The 18333-nt window shown below is 40.8% G+C and overlaps 1 protein-coding gene and 1 pseudogene across 2 annotated transcripts in view; both read right to left on the reverse strand.

Annotated features, from left to right (window-relative positions):
* Positions 1-18333, reverse strand: part of LOC125887275 (uncharacterized) — a 753166-nt pseudogene that overhangs the window by 252382 nt on the left and 482451 nt on the right.
* gnao1a (guanine nucleotide binding protein (G protein), alpha activating activity polypeptide O, a) overlaps positions 1-18333 on the reverse strand; it is a 140336-nt gene that overhangs the window by 63870 nt on the left and 58133 nt on the right. The gene's annotated exons all lie outside the window — the stretch shown is intronic.

Raw genomic sequence — 18333 nt, forward strand, 5'->3', positions numbered from 1 at the left:
GGGTGTTGGTTCCCTGGCAGTTTAGCAGACTAATTATACACATCATAGACATGTGCATTGCTGCCTGTGTGTGTATATTTGTGCCCTGCTGTCATCCATGCCAACCATCAGTAGTGTGGATTCTTTAATCATAATGTTTGTCTATCACTGGTGCTGTGCTGTGAGCCATTTGGCTCCTGCACACTTACTGTAGCTCTTTAAAAAGGACAATATCTGCATTATCAAAAACAGGGATGTGCCTGTTTTAGATATTTATAGATGGGATATCAGAGCAAAGCCAGACTCTTTCCAGAGAGCTTTGCTTATTGACATTAACAATGAATAGTTGAGGAATAGAAACTGAGATTATCTGCTAGGAAAGAGTGGTCAGTATCATATAGCTGAGTAGGCAGCAGTATGTGGGGTTATCTTGAGGTTTTACTCCTTACTGAGGATAACAAGGTCAGTCACACTGGCCACCAGTTTCGCACATTGGTTGCTTTCAACTGACCAGTCAATTCTCATTCAATGGCAAGAGTTTGGAGTTTAGTGACTGAAGAGGAAGTAAACCACCTCCTTGTGACTGCAGGTTGCTGAGGTGGTTTAAGGTTAAAAATGCCCTCTAGGTACAGAACTTGTCTTTAGAGTTGTTGTAGGTGTGATCAATTTGGGAGGAGAAATGGAAAAATCCATGACATACTGGAAAAGGACTACATCTCCCAGCAGGCCTGGTAGAGCTTGGGGAATGTTGCAATTAGGGCTGTCCCGAATACCATTTTTTAATATTCGGACCTTTGGCAGAATTTATAACGAATATTCGAACATTCATTCACGGTGGGGCACAATGTGATGGCACAACAGTCTCCTTCAGAACATTATTCTATGCTTTCTTTTGATTTTCACATTGGCTAGTCATCCTGTTTAATTTGTCTTCTGATTAAATCGGAACCACTGAAACAAGTTGTAGGAAGCCTCTTCAAGTAACTGGTTGCTGGCAGACACTCTGTGCTGCAATAAAATGGTTAATCAGCAGTGCCGTGCACTGTAGAGTCGATGCGCTGCTGGTTCTGCTGCCCTGAATAGAATATAACGTCTATAGCCTTACTGTTGTGTACACAGCCTTTATAGACTGAGCTGAGTAGTGATGCACGGGTCGACCCGTGACCCACGGGACCCGCAAATGGACATGCGGGTCGGACAGCAGTGATTGTCTGTTAAATCGATCTGTAAATGATATTTTGACATTATTGGCTATTACTGTTATGGCATCTGAAGGTAATGATGCGTTGAGCAGGTGACAGTCCGCGGTTGTTTTCAAAACACACTTGTGTCACGTACTCCAAAAGAAACTTGTTGAAACTTTAAACAATAATTGATTGTACAAAACGGGGGAAACAAACGTTGACAAAAACAGTTTCATAATTCATTTAAATTCAAAAGATAACGAAAAAAGTTAGAGGGAATAGTGATATAGTGGTAAAACTTGGCACTGATCCACAGCCTCAGACGGATGCACTCAAGCGTGCCATGCGCACAAGCTCTGTTGGTAGGCAATACTATATTTTCACATTTTTAACAATGCAATTTAAAAGTTTTGATTTTTATTGATAACCTACATTTACCAACAACAAAAAGACTACATTTAGCACCAAAAAAATATGTTCAGAAAAATAAATAAATAAATGAAAAAAAGTGAATAAAAAAAAACGAATATCTAACGGCAGCTACTTTATCTAACTTTGTTGCAATTGTAGTTTATTTAGTAGTTTAGTATTTTACAAGTCTAAATTTCATAATATTGAGATATATATAAAGTGTATCATGACATAATATATGATATAATTTTTAGGTCAAATTGCCCAGCCCTAATGCAGATTAATCAATAATGGACAGGTTTTGCAAACTTTAAAGCAGTGGAAATTTATTTATTTTCATACACTAGGCTAACTGACTTGATCTCAACCTGCAGGTCATAAACACCAGGGAGTCATAAGATCCTCTATGATGGCGGTTCATGATCAGCAATGCTTTTTTTTTTTTTTTAAAGAGTAACAAATTCAAACAACAAACAGAAAATTCAGGGTGATCAATGTTCTGAAAACGTAAAAGAAACAAACATTAGAAATGCTCTCAATCTGAAATGGCTGAATTTACTCTTCCTCTCTCGCCTTTTTTAGCTTCTGCTCCTTTGCTGAATCCCAATGAAATACATGTGTTTTCCTTGCAGTCAAAGCAGACGTATCAAATGTGAATCCATGCAGTGACTGTAGCATTATGCTGATGTAATACAATCCCTGTGCTTGCTGAGCGGGAGTGAGACAGAAGGAGAGGGGGAAGGGACAGAGAGAGATGCAGAGGAGGGATGGAGGAAAGGAGAAGAGAGAAAATAGAGTAAGGGTATGAAAATGAGAGGAGAGAGAATTTGTTGGGGCCCCCACTCAAACCAATAGCATGTGAATAGACATGGCCAAAACACAGCCTCCAATCAGATGAAAGATAGGTGGTCAGGTGACCGCATGGCTGCATGTTCCATGGAGGTGGCCGGCTAGCCTGGTTGCTACGGTAACTGGTCGGTATCCTAGAGACTGGCAAAGGGGCTTATAGAAAACTGAATGGTAAGACACCCAGAGAAAAGAGAGCGATGGAAAAGACGAAACCGCATCCCATATCTCAGACTGAGGATTTATACATGCACACTGTTGTATGTTATATAGCCTACAAGTGTGTACATGTGGGTGTGTATGCATTTGGGGTGTTGTGGCCATTAGCGATAAGAGCTGTTGAATTAGTTTATCTTATTTTCACAGCTACAAACACACACATGTCCTCACACAGCAGAGAAAGCACAGACAGTGCTACTACAGAGAGGCCTGATGCTTCATTGAGCTATAAATAATGACAGTCCACACTCACAAACACTCAAACATAGGGATGCGTGATGAGCCCAGCCTAGATATGCATCTGTATGTGAGTGAATCATTTGAATAAAAGGTGTGTTGTGTTTGTTGGTGGGAACACACTGTACTACATTTTGTATGTGCCGATTTTCCCTTAGAAAACATTAAAAGCAGCTTCTGTGTGTGTGTGTGTGTGTGTGTGTGTGTGTGTGTGTGTGTGTGTCTTGTTTGATAGCAGAACTTCAATATTAGTCCCAAAGCTCAGAGCCTGTCATTTGGAGGCATGGTTTACTGTGACTTTCAGAGCATACGTCCATGGTTCATTTGTACACTGACAAGTACATGTACCTCATTTGTTCGCTTTCAGCACTGTGGCACTGTATTATTAATGTGATTATCAAAAAGAAGTGAGTACATGCTAAGCGATGAGGCAAATGGGATATGGTAATATTAACTCCAGGAAGTTTCTCCCAGTGGCTTAAGTCCCTGGCACTAATTTCAATTTATATCCAGGACATGCACTTCTCTGTTTAAGTCCAACAAAGTCAGTCCTTACCACTGCAGATTGACTTTGAATGTATCCCCCTCACCAGATGTAAAAATTACACTGAGTTTGTTTAATGTTCTCCTTTAAGGATGGGTCACACCAGGAAGTGGCACAGTGAAATTTATTCAAACATCCTCAAGAGATAGGCAGTGTTGGAGACTTGGTGATGTAGGACCTATTCTGCAGGGATAGTTGGTAAACTACTGCTGATGACATGCTAATGGCTAATGCCTAGTTTAAACCACATAACTTAAGCCTGGCCTGACCCCGATAGCCTTTCTAAATTCTAAGTCCGGACCGGACCTCAACCCGATGTAGTTTGTTGCCTGACAGTTTGTTAATCATGGTTACAGCTTGTCTGTTTACCATGATCACACATGGACAGTGTGTAAATGACCATCAAAAGGCTGCTGTTACGCACAGTCAAACATGCCTTATGCACAGCAGTGCAGCACAGTAGACACAAAACCAACTGCTTCGTTATCACCTGCACTGACGACTAAATCAAAATGTCTTCATACCACCGATTTCCCTAAATGGTTTTAGGCCGTTTTAAACTTCCCTGATAGCAAGTTTTGTCTGGCGTCTTCTATTTTCGTTAGTTCGGTCTGAATATTTACCGCCTCCTGCCTGAAATGTGACTATTGCCCTGTGCTGCGTTCTAGCAGTCTAGCACTTGAATAGGCCACAGCACAGCACAGCGGCACGTCAAGTGGGACAAACCTGAAGGGAACCTGAGCAAAATTTCTGATTTGTTATCCAAATCCGATGAGACCCGTCGGATCGGGCTTTGGTTGGGTAACCACACTGTAGGGCGGACTCTCACCAACTGTCCCTGGCGCGTTGCTCAAACACCTGCAGCAGTAGTCTTGTGTCTCTGTGAGGAGGTGGAGCGACTTTACTCTGTTTCAATTGCATGTGTATAATATGTTAACATGTCAGTTTATGTCAAATTGTGTTGAAGCATTTACTTTAATTTCTCAGGAAATAATAATAATGCTCCATAAAAACCAAAGTATGTTTGGAAAGTTTTTAGAAATACTTTACTAGAAAAAATAAACACTTGATACGTCAGAACTGTTCTTGATTTTGTTTGTTTGATTGTTGTTTAAGAATAGTAATGTCAGATAGAATTGGTCAGGTCAGGGCTATGGAATATTAATCTATCCATAATTTCTCACCTTATCTTAGCCTTTCTTATCTGCAGGTGTGCATTCACTACAGGATATAAACTTTGTTTTAAAATACAAAAACATTAAATAATCAGTTACCTTATCTGTATTGGCCACAAGAAGTAGGTATTTATCGGTTTTTGGTATTGGCTGAAAAAAATCCATGTCACACATCCCTACAAACCACACGTTGTTTGCACGTTTTCTATCTGAAGTGTGTGTTAAAGTGAGAGACAGTTACAGTGAAGCAGAGAGTCTCCTCTGTGGTTCTCGGCTACGGTCTGAAAGCTGAAGCAGGAACAGTTAACATATTTACAGCAAGGCTTTGAGTTACCTAAATATTTTTAGAGTGGTAGACTTGTGATCTGTCAGATTCATTTTCATGTTCCATGTAATAATATTGAAACTTGGTATGTTGTTCTGCAGAGCTTTGTTCTTTCAGACTTTATTAAAATTAAGTCATAATGGTTATTTTACATGTTTACAAAGCTAGGCGTTACAAGTTATAGTAGTCTATTGTGATTGAAGGTTTTTACATTCAGTAGCTAAATAGATGTATGCTATTCTTGGCACTTCATCATAACATGTAGGCGTGGCCATGAAAAAGCAGTTTATATGTTGATTGCATCCAATGCTGTGTTGGTTATACTATAAAGTGATTTATTGCTTGTATGAATAATAGAAGATATGCAACTTTTTAAAAATGGCACACTGAATCCCAATTGTAATGTTGGTCTAAAAAACAAAAACACAATTAGATTATTTTCCGTATCATTCAGCCCTAATGTGAGTTTTGCTGACTGTGAGTGCATGTGTGTGGCCCATGATGTTGGGGGTTGTGGACCACAGTGTGTGTCTGTGGGTTTGACAGCCTATGTAAGTCATAAAAATGCTGGCACTTGTCTGGCTCTAACACTCATCCTAACATGATAAAACTGTGCAGTGTTAGTGTGTGTGTGCATGTGTATGTGTGTCAGCACCCCGTGGGCAGAACTTTCTGCAGTACAAGACTAGAAAGCAGCAGTGATGCACTAGCTGCCTGGCTGACTGGGCGCTTTAAGATGTGCGCGCACACACACACACACACACACACACACACACACACACACACATCTTCCATCCTTTTCTCCCATTTCCCTCCCTCTCTTCCGCCACTCAGCCCATTACTCTGGTCTATTCAAGCTGCCCCCCCTTCTCTCTGTTAGAGAACTGAAGAATAGTGAAGAGAAGCAGCTATGGACAGAGAACAGCTCCACCACACACATCCTCAGAGAGAGAGGGAGGGGGTGCTGAGGCGTATTATTGTATGCATGACAGAACTCATACAGGACTCACTATAGCAGTGAACTCACAAAGAACACATCAGACCATACAGACATTAAGTCTTGCGCTCTCTTTCTGTATCCTGCAGCACTTCCTCTGTGTGTCACCCTCTTCATCACAACAGCCTCCAGTTCAGTCTTTATCTCCCATACCAATGCCGCCGGCTGCACAGTGTCACAAGCCCTGGTTCTGTGTGTCTGTGTGTGTGTTAACATTAAGTCCATGTGCTGAGAAAAAAAAAACAATGGAGCACAAACCTGAAATAGTAACGTTAAAAAAATCCATAAATGATTTAGGCAAGGTGATGCAAAAGACACTAACTCAAAAGTCCCTGGCTTAACCATGAAGATGAATAATGTTAGCAAAAGCAAGGACAGAGGTAATATGAAATATAGTAAAGAGCGTGGTCACAAAACAAACTGACTTTGTGAATTATGTGGTTGCAAAAACTTGCAGACAAAGGCACAACTCGCAAGGCTGATGGATAATCTACTGTAGCAGACAATGCATGCTCGCCAGTCAGGAACATGCTGGTCAGTAGGGTTGCAGCTAATGACTATTTCCACTGTCAATTTATCTGACAACTGAGAAAATGTCAGAAAATTATAAAAAAAAAAGTCGATCTAGCCCAAGATGACGTCCTCAACTGTCTTGTTATCCACAACCCAAAGATATTCAGTTTACTGTTGCAGAAAAGTTGGAGTAAAGAAACAAGAAAATATTCACATTTAAGAAGCTAGAATTAGAGATTTTTGACTTTTTTTCTTAAAGATAAATCAAGCAGATGAATTGATTATCAAATTAGCTGACAATTATTTTAACAATTAACAACTAGTCTTTTGAGTGGTGCAGCTCTACTGGTCAGTCACAGCTCTTTGAGCAGTTACTCCTACAAATGTGGTAAAATTAAAGTAGATGTAGCAACAAAGCTACGGTAACATTCGGTCCATTTTGGACTCTCCGGCTCTCTGTTTCCTGAAAGGTCAGCATTGTCAAGACGGCTTGCTATGAAAGAACATATTCACAGTATCAATGCCAAAAAAATGTAGAGATGTGTGACAAAGGCAAAAGTTTCCAACTGCATGATTATTACTCTGCATCTCAATCACAGTACCTCTGTCCTTTCTTACTCCTCATCTCTTTACTCTTAAGCTGTCACAATATCGTGCTGATATCATATTTTCTGGGAATACTAGAGAGCAGCACAGAGAAAGCTGGGTTTACAAGCTGAGCTATAAGAAAGATGAGATAATAACAAAGAGATTCCACGTTGGAGTACGAGAGGCAGATGAAGCCATATTTCACTGTAGGACAAAGAATGCGCATCTATTAAATAGTGACAAATAGGATTGTGTCAAATCAATGTAACTGCTACTAAACTGATGAGCTGGAAAGAGATGGAGACGTATTCAATATTATGTGTGCTTGTTTGAGCAGAAACATTACACACCTAAGATACTGGTTGTACTGAAAAAAAGAATATAAAAAAACAATATAATACACTTTTCTTTCTCCTGCAGCCATTACTTTCACTGGGGCAGTAAGATAAAGAACATCAGTATTTGCCAGTTCAATAAATCACAGAGCTGATGAAAAGGCAGGAATAGGCAGCAATACAAAAGTTCTTTCTATGTCTTGCCTGTGCATGAGTGTGTCTTTTTGTATTTTTAATATACACTGTTTTATGAACACAGTTAACAAGCGCACTCACAAGTATAGGGGTACCTGTGTGTGTAAAAAAAGAGGTGACTGTATTCTCAAGGGTGGGAGGGTATGTGAGCTGGTCAGCTAGTGCATGAGGAATAAAATGCTGTCCTGCACAGATTTCATTCCACAGTCAACTTGCTAGCTCGGGCTGAATGGAGAGACAGTAGTGAGGGATGGAGGGGAGGAGGAGCAAAGATGGGAAGGAGGAGGAGAAAAGAGAGGGACAGGGTGAGGATGACAGAGAGGGAAGGAGAAGAGGAGACACAGTGAGAAAGAGGGCGGGAGGACATCAATGAGAATGGTTGAGAGGGGAAGAGAAAGACTCCAACCAGCTTTCCATTAAAAGTCCAGACACGTTGGGGCCCGCATTATGTCATTGCCCAACACACGGACACACACCAACGCACGCGCGCGCTCAAACCCTTGAGCCTTTCCTCCACTAGCTGATCAATAGAAGCAGCACTTAAGATTGCAGGATGAAAAGAGCTAAAGGGGGAGAGTGAGGGAGGCCTTTGAGGAGGAATTTGGGACAATCCAACAGCATCAGTGATTGAGTCAGGGAGCAATCTTAAAGCCAAGCCCTCGTAGTCATAATTGTAGGTCAAAACTGCAAAAAATAAAATACTTTTGTGCTGGTGTGATGGGTTCATACCTTGAAAGGATCTTCCAAATCAGGGTTGGGAGTCCAACATAATCAATACAGCTTAAAGAATTTATCTCTGAAGTCTCTACCATCAGATTGTTTGAAAATCAAGCGGCACCCTCCAGGGCTGAAAAATGGAGTAGCATCCAGCTGCAGCCCCGGAGCAGAAGCCCCTGACGTGACACAAGCCTCTGGCTTGCCGGATGTGCCCCTGGCATGACAGAAGTGACGTATTTTGCTGGATAGTATTGTCGCGGTCTTTGTGTGGAACTGAGCTTGCAGGACACAGCATCTCAACGCAGTAGGTTTCAGGGAAACTAACTGGAACAAATTGGAAGAAAATAGCTATGTTGTTTATTCTGTGACTGTTAGAAGAGGTCCCTGGTGAGTGGCGAGGGCCGGGCTCGACACTTGGGATCCACTCACCTATGGTCCCACCCGGGCCTGACCTCCACGGCCTGGACGGATGCTCAAGTGTGGGTGAGGGAAGCAAAGAGGACCGCGGAGGTCAGGCCGTTACAACACTAAATTAAGCAGAGTGACAGACCCAAAGCCTTCAGTCTGGCTAAAACACAGCTGAAATGCTGAACAAAGAAAAAAAAAATACAGTGGTGAAGTTGGGATTTGTTTCTTGAAGTTATGTGCTCATTGTCTTTTCTGTCTCGTGCAGGCTGCCAGGAGAAGCGGACTGGCCATCAGATATTGTTTATGGAAATTTGAAAATAAAGTTTGTCAAATTGACTTTTGTCTCTTCATTGTGCACACTTACACACGAAATAGGGTAACAGTCAGCTATTTTTGAATGTTAGCATTGATTTCTCACATTGAATGGTGAAATATTTGTAGTTTAAAAGGCCCGACCTGAATGAATAAAGGTCGTCGTTAACGAGGCATATGAATATTAATATAGAAGGAGCGCCCACTGAGTGCATCTTCTTTTATTTTATTATTAACATCGCGTCATGGTCAAAAACAAACAACAAAACACAAAGTTGACTTGTATGATTAAATAAAGGTAAAATAAATGGACAATTCGTCAATTCATAGACGCTATGTTAAGCAATTTTACTTAAAAAAGTTGTTAAAGAGAAAAGTCACTTCTGTCATGCCAGGGGCACTTCCGGCAAGCCAGAGGCTTGTGTCACGTCAGGGGCTTCTGCTCCAGGGCTGCAGCTGGATACTATTGGAAAAATGAGGCCAATGTAGTAATGCCAAAAACTGCAGTACCTTGAATGGCCACTTGGACTTGGCACCTGTTAAAAGGCCGACAATGCAGCAGAAATAAACACGTTTACAGTGTAGTACAAAAGGCTGTTTTGATGTCTATAGCTAATTTTCCCTTTTATTACAACTGTAAGGGGATGAATTCAGATTCACAGAGCACGTAAGAGCAGCAAGTATAGCTGTAAATGTTGCTATTTTAGTGTGTTTTCAGTTACTGAAAATTAATTGTGCCATTTGGGTCACCGGCAATGTCCTTTTCACTCGGATATTTAATTTTTCTGATAAGTAAATTATGTTTTAATGGTTTTAAGCCTGCTTTTGCTTGTGAAAATGAGCATTACTATTACCACAGTTAACCATGGTTGTGAATGCTAACTCAGCCAGCAGCTAGCATTAGGTTTATCTCCACCCTCTGATTCAAATATAAATGAAAAAAAAAAAAAAAAACACCATGGCAACAGTCAAAATGCCAAACTCGAGGCTTCAAAACAGGAGTGCACAAACCAGTGAGTGACATTACAATGGCTATGACCATTATTGTATACAGTCTATGCTGAAAGCACAGAAATTGTAAGGATTTAGCTGAGTGTGTGTGTCTATGCACACACATATACTGTATATGGCAAATGATGTTCTAAATTCAATGTCTACCAAAATGTCAGACCGAGGAGGGACTGAACAATTTGAAGAAAACATTTGATTGTGATTTTCAAAACAATATTGCAGTTTGAATTGCTGTTATGTTCTATTAATTCAAATACAGACCAGTATTTGTGACCTACATAGTATCAAACACTAAGGATGCACGGAATATATTCGGCCGAATATTGCAAAAAAACACACATTCGGTATTCGGTGGAATAAGTTAAAAGCAAGACCGAATAATAGCAGCGTGTTTTTATAACGCAATCAAACAGCGTGCCGTGACGGGCGGAGTAAAATGTCGGCAGTGTGGCGATCTGTCCATCACCGCACTCGCTTTTGTGACTAAAAATAGTTTTGAGCGAGCAAAATAGGCTTAAATCATTCAGCACGCTGTGCGAGCAGCCTTCAGATTTCAACCAGCAGCAGAAACGAAAGGCAAATCCCATCGATTGTGGGTTGAACGGGGGTCACAGACACAGACAGTAATGTATCCCTGTCAAATACGGCGGCCATTGGCTTACCGGCGACAGAGAAGTTGGCTCCAATAATATCCTCTTCTTGGTGTCATGACTGCCCAGAAGTACCTGAACAGCTGAGCCGTGGCGGCACACAGGTATGTGACATGTCAGAGGAGAAACGGGCTGATCACATTACTCTTTGTGGCAGTAATGATCCACAAACCTCACCGCACTTTAGGGACTGTTCTTAACTTATGAAGGGACTGTTCTTTACTTGTCAGAGGAGGAGGGTGGCTGGTTGATTTTTATTTTATTTATTTATTTATTTTATTTTGATCCCCCCTACGTTAATCACTTATTGATGCTGTTTTTGAAGTATGAATAAGTCAATAAGTAATTTATTCCATTGAAATGTCATTGATGTATTATAGAAAAGTGATTTATCTTTTTATAAATGACAAAAAGGCACATCTGCCTCATTTTTGCCGTGGTATCGTGATACTACTCAGAACCATGATATTTTCACTGGTATCGTACCATGGGTCCCAATTTTGGTACCGTGACAACACTAATCTGGAGGGGGTTCATCTACAAAAACTAATGAAAAACTAAACAACGATATTCGGTATTCGGTACTCGATACTCGGTATTCGGCCAAGCGTTTGATATTATTCGGCTTCGGCCACAAATTTTCATTTCGGTGCATCCCTATCAAACACATTCACAAACCTATTTTCTTGTTTGGCCCAACTAAAGTCCTGTTATGTTTCCTGAAACATAGTTGGCAGTTAATTTAAGGTAATAATGACAACCTGCTGGTAACATTTGACACTATTGTGAGTGACAGCCTCTCATGATAAGGCTGACGGGCACCTTCACAGACTGACAGGACAGAGTACTTCACAGCCCTGAATCCTGGGGGTCTCAGTTTAGAGCATTTAAGGTAGAAAGCTGAAATCGATGACAGCTAGCTGTCTTGAGATTGAGGTGAGGCGACCATCGAGTTCATTTATATAGGAAAAGATTTCCCATTCTGTTGTTCTGTTAGAAACAGAGAAAAGACACACTACGTAATTCTTTCAAATATCAACAAGTATACAGATGGTGTTTCTTCATCCACAAAACCATCTTTGGCCAAGCTTAGATGCACATACACTGACATACAGAGACCTGATTAACGAGTTGTTTTACCAGCTCACAGAATTAACGCTAATTTGCTGCAGCTGAGTAAATGTATGGGTGACAGTTGTCATTATAGCTCAGATATACAAAAGGGTGACAAAGGAAAAACCTGAATAAATGAATGTGGATGTTATGGCTCTGTTATACTGTGGTGCTGGCATGGCATTTTTGGGGCTTGCAGTGACCCTCCCTGTAACTGCAAATGAATTCTTATCCATGTGAATAACTTTATCCTATGATGAAACATTTCTATCTTGACGGGATTTGTTAGTATGTATGAGTATGAAAATGATGTGGATCATATGCAATGGCCTTCACAGTCACCAGATCTCAACCCCACGAAACACATATGGAAGATTTTGGATCTATTTGTGTCACAAGTTCGTAGTTTAAAGTTGCGCTCTTTAAAATTGCAATTTCAATATATAAAACAATTTATCTTTCCCCTGGTCTGAGGTCAGGTTTCATCTTGTCTTGGCTAAAACAAAAGCATTTTAAACTGAAAGGACTCTAAATATTGCCAAGAATGCGTTATCTTCAAATGTGTTCCATCACTCTTTATTGCATATTAAATTTTCTTTATAAGTAAACATGTGTGCTTCAAGACCCAGGAATAATTCTCTCCATTGGGCTTGAAAGAAGAAGAGGAGGCAAAAATTTGTTCAGCAACAGACGAATGGAGATAAAGAAGCAGTTGGACATAAAAAGACAGACAAGCATGCAGGGTCCAAAATGACCACCCTCTAGGGGCCAAATGTGTGTAAACCTTTTTTGTTTAGCAAATAAATCTTGGAAGGCTATCTACCACACTGACCGGTAAGTACCAAAACAGACATACTGAGAGACTCTGCAGTGTTTCAGAGTCATTTCTGGGTGTGCTGCTTCTGTCCTGTGCTGTCTGCCTCAATGTTTGATACACAAAAACACGTCCGGATCAGTTTTGCGCATCTAAAGAGTGCTGCAAAACTGACCATCTTAAATGCTGCTAGTTTCACAATACCATTTACTATACAGGATGTCAGCTACTCCACTAAACTATCACTTGATGCCAGTCAGGATCGGTGAGTCAAAAGGTTAATTTTGTACACTGGATGCATGGCTGGGTCGATGAAAGTATGAAGTGAAAACAGTGAGGGACTGAAAGAAGGCCAGAGGGAAGATAGGAATAGTGGAGGGAGGAAAGAGAGTAGGACAAGTGGACGGGATGGAGAGATAGATGGATGCTTTCTTTTCCATCTCACATATGCACAGGGGAATGGGTCTTATGCTTCTATCCCCTCCCACACAGGGGACACCCCATTTAGGCTCAATTATTTATGAACAGACAGATGCAGCTTTTTATGAAGTTAATAATTGAAGAAAAATGAATTGGGGGGAGAAAGAGTGAGGGGAAGACAGCAAAGAGGGGGAGGAATTAGAGACATAGTTAACATAAATCAGCACAAAATGGAGGGCCAGCTTCCTCCTCGCCCCCTCCACTCCTCTCATCTGTATTTCTGTTCTTGGCTATCTCACTGTTCACATGACCTTCTTCTGCTTTTCTTCATTTTTTTTCCACATCAACTGTGGTCCTCTTCATTTTCTCCTCAGCATCTTTTCCCCTCCGCCTCCCTCTCAGGTGCTCTTGTTACCATGGCAACAGCAGACATCAGAATTAATCACCTAGAGCGCTGAATTCTCCTGCAGCTACAGTGACATACAAACACACACTTGCATGTATGCACAGTCTCAAGTTGACATGACACTGTCCTCATTGCTGACTCCAGCTGACTCCACATAACTGCAATATGTGTTCAGCATCTCCCCAGACACACACATATGCACACACACATATGCACGCGCGCACACACACACACACACACACACACACACACACACACACACACACACACACACACGCACACAATGTTAAGGAGTTGTGGTCTGGATACCAGAATACATTTACAAAAAAAAACAAGAGAAATTGAGAACATAAACATATTTCAAATCTTTAAGTAAAACTTTTAAAGAATAATAAAGGTATTTAAAATTGCAGGATTCATTTTATTATATTCTCACCATTTTTTTGATAGTTGTCAAATTATAAAATGAATCAGACTGTGCTACTTAAGAGGTGCAGTCTGTGGTTATCATCAACCAGTGACGTGTGAGATTTGGGAGGGCAAAGTAACCCTTTGGTTGCATCACTGTCATGTTGTGCATCATGCTGCTGTCTGCCAAACCCCAGTGGGAATTTCAGCTTATGGAAACATTAGCATGGTAAAAGATAATAATACAACCCTACCGCATTTGCATCATCTGCGAGGAAAAGTGCAACCAACAGTATAATGTTACTAACTGAAAATAGTATGTGCACGCCTGTGTGCGTGCGTTCACAGTCTGCATATTCTGCAAAGGTGGGGACATGTGTCTCTGATTGCAAGCTGATGTGTCTTGTGCCAGTGTGTGTCAGTGTGTGTCTGAACATGCTGAGACTTGGGTATCGCTGCTCTTGAGCTGGACAGAACATACAGCCTTATTGACCAAAGGCAGGAAGAGAGAAGGGCAAAGAGAGAGAGAGGAGGAGAGAGACTCATGCTGATGGTATCTGCTAACCTTCAATTAGCAGTGGCAGTCAGCAGGGCATTGATTAGCCTCTAAATGCCAGAGAAGTGTGCAAACACCCACATCCAAAGACACACACACTCAGATGCACAGGTACAGATTACTATCACAAGTAATTTCATGATCGGAGGATAGATGTTGATGGACGCTGGAGGTGAAATGAGTATCAAAGAGATCAAATACTGTTGCAGCTTTAGCTTTAATACAACCCTGCATCACACTCACAGTGGCGGCTGCTTTACCCTGCAGGAAAGATAGTAGCACAACATTTCTTTTCAACATTTAATTTCCTTGAAACATGTGTCAGAGAGGTGGTGACTTCCTTTCATTGTACATCTCAGGGCCTGAATTTCAGTGTGGGTTATTGCACATAATTTCTAACTGTTGCAAATCTAGAACTGAAAATGCCGGAAATTCCGACACACATTTATAGCTATGTCCAATAATTTCAACAACTGCACCAGCAAGTAATGAGGGGAGGACTGGCTGGAACTCTGCATCAGATGGGCCAACTTCTGCCCTGGACAATACACCTGGAGTGCTCTCTCTAGAGATGCACCGAAATGAAAATTTGTGGCTGAAGCCGAAGCCGAATAATATTAAACACTTGGCCGAATACCGAGTGCCGAATACCATTGTTTAGTTTTTCATTAGTTTTTGCAGATGAACCTCCTCCAGATTAGTGTTGTCACGGTACCAAAATTGGGACCCACTGTGTGATACCAATGAAAATATCATGGTTCTGAGTAGTATCACAATACCACAGCAAAAATGAGGCAGATGTGCATTTTGTCATTTATAAAAAGATAAATCACTTTTCTATAATACATCAATGATATTTCAATGGAATAAATTACTTATTGACTTATTCATACTTCAAAAACAGCATCAATAAGTGATTAACATAGGGGGGATCAAAATAAAATAACATATACATGCAGGTTTCAATGGTGTAAAAGCATGGTGGATCACTGGGGTAACCTTAAAGGACTAGCACAAATGGCAAGGCCAGTGATGTCGACCTTTAACACATTTATCCTCATCATCCTCAAACGTGTGGCGTTATTGAGGCAAGTATATCTGTGGTTTGAACTACACAACGCTGAATTGAGATGCTCAATTTTGTAAAATGTACAGTGCTACGCCTTTTAAATGCCAATGTTGGAAAAAGGTCAACTTTCAGTCGCCACTGAGATGGTGATTCTCATACAGCAGGGAAAAGAAAATAATAGAATGAGTTGGCAAAAGAGAGCAGGGAGCCACCAAAAGAAGACTGATACAGCTCAAAGAGATGACCACAAGAGAGGAGGAGAGAGACAACAAATGACAGCAATGTTTGTAGTGCAAAGAATTCTGAGGAGAGTGATGAAACGAAATCAGAGGTAAGAACAGAACAAGGATGCCTTCTTAAAGTGTATACACCCTGCCTCTGTGAAGCATTTAAAGGGGGAATTCCCCTACTGTATATTTTGAAAAATCAATTTCAGGTCCAGCATCACCACAGACATTTATCTTTATTGGTTTGTATCCAACCGTACAGGTGTTGATTGTGTCTACAAACAACTGGCAATGTGCCAGTCTCCTATTCTGCCATTTCTAAATGCTCTGCTTGACCCTAAACTTCCTGTATGAATTGCATCAACAAACTGCCTTTTCTTTCCAAGGACTAGGAAGACATTTTGCTGAGTAACTACTTTTATTTCTGCTTTTTTGAGCGATTTAAGTCAGGCTCCATGGAACACCACTGCACCACGACTGCTCTCTTTATAGTATTTAATGATCTTCTAACTGCCATCCCTCGAACATGATCTATTTTAGCTCTCTCTGACCTTTGTGCTGCCTTGACACCACTCATCACTGGATGTTAAATCTTAATCAGTGTGTGGGCTTCTTTAGTTTAACTTTAAATTGGCTTTACTCCTACATGACAGCACGTTTAGTGATTCAAGATCATTATGTACGAACTTGACCTATGGGGAACCTCTGGCTCTGCTAATGCACTGCTCATGTTCCATGTACACGTAGTCTCTGGTTTATATCACATTTGTTCTCATTTTAATGGCCATGATACTCCGTTGTGCCTTTTGTTAATGATATAGCTGAACCTGTGACTATGTTCTGCAAAGAGCTTGGTATTCCAGATGACAACCAGTTTGACCTGGACAAACAAGATAAAGTAGTCATTAAGTTCTGCTTTGTCAAACAAAGAGAAAAAAAGGGAATCCAGAGGCCATACTTACCACACAGACACCTAGACATTATTATGCATGTATTCACTGCTACTCACCTGGCCCACTTTATTTCCCTACACCTGTCTCAGTCAGCAAAACCTCCAAAGGCTGCAGTACATCATCTTGTCTATTAAACTTAATGTCCATGTGAGAGAGACTCCTCAGTGAGAAAGAAATATCTTATTTACCCTGGCTCCCCGTTAATGTATTTGATTTAAAAGCTAGAAGGCGTGCTGTGTATGTCTGAATCTTTTTTTTTTTTTGTTCAGTTTTACTTTCAGTCCTTTTTTGTTTCTGCTTTTTGTTTTGCTTCCTATCTCAGCCGCCCTCCATCTTTTGCTTTCTCTCTCAGACTGCCTTTGTCTCTACCTTTCCATCTGTGTTGCTGCATGTGTGTGTATGTGTGAATATGGCCAGCAGACATAAGCCTGTAGCAATATATCTGCATTGAATGTCATATACAGCCATGTGTATCCTTGTGAATGTGGACTTTGTCATCTCTGACTGTGTGTATGCTGTAGAGAGAGAGAGAGAGAGAGAGAGAGAGAGAGAGAGAGAGAGAGAGAGAGAGAGAGTGTGTGTGTGTGTGTGTGTGTGTGTGTGTGTGTGTGTGTGTGTGTGTGTGTGTGCGCGCGCGCAGCCATAGATCAGGTTAGACAGAGCCTAGCCAGAAAACAGTGAGTCAGAGTTTCACTACCTGGTCAGAGACGCAGCACAAAGGCTGAGCACTCATACATTCTGCTGCCTGAAACAAACACACACACACACACACACACACACACACACACACACACACACACACACACACACACACAGTTCATAGATCATATGCGTGCAAAAGCACATTTGCATGCCTTGAATATTTTCATATAGCCACGGCTTGCATACAAAGGAGAGGTTGAACCTTCACTGTTATCTGACAACACATTAACTTAATGTGATCATAGACCCACCCTCTAATTCGGAATGATTCATTGAGCTTCAACAGTGTGCTGACATTACGGACTAAACCATCCAACCATCAGAGGGTTTAGGAAAATTACACTCAAAAATATAATTCAATTTATGTGATGAGGAGATGAGAGAGGATTTCATCCACAGATAATGATGTTTTTGTACAGCTGAGTCACTTTCATTCATGTCAAGAATAGCTGCTGTAATGAATGGATATTCCTTCCTGATACAAGTAATTTAAATCATCTGAGTTGCACAGTCGATGGGCATTTCAGTGACTGTTCGGGCTTATTCATTTTACATTTTGGATAAGCTTTGATCCAGAAATGAAAGTGTGGATGCTGCATAAAAAGTGATTCTCTATGATGTTGTGAATCACGACTAAGCTGCAGTGCAGACACACAGCTCTCTTCTGCCTTTTTCCCCTGCACTCTGCAGATTATCGGCATGCGTTGTCACCAACAACTCAATCATTGGGATTATAATTTATGACACTCACTTTTGGTCCAGACCCTGTACAATGAACGTCTTCAGACTCAGTTACTGTGACCTGAACATAATGCAGACTAGTTACTAGGCTTAACTGATACATACTGATAGCTTACTGAACTAAATAGATGTAATATGGAATATGGTTTCTATCTGGTCGTACACTTGATCAAAATGTTTCTTACTAATAAACTAAACTGAGAAGATTTTAAATAAAATCTTACACAGTACACCGTTACAAAACATTATACCAGTAACATTTGACTAAATGACAAAAT

The sequence above is a fragment of the Epinephelus fuscoguttatus genome, linkage group LG4 (genome assembly GCF_011397635.1).
Source record: "Epinephelus fuscoguttatus linkage group LG4, E.fuscoguttatus.final_Chr_v1".
In the NCBI taxonomy this organism is placed as follows: domain Eukaryota; kingdom Metazoa; phylum Chordata; class Actinopteri; order Perciformes; family Serranidae; genus Epinephelus; species Epinephelus fuscoguttatus.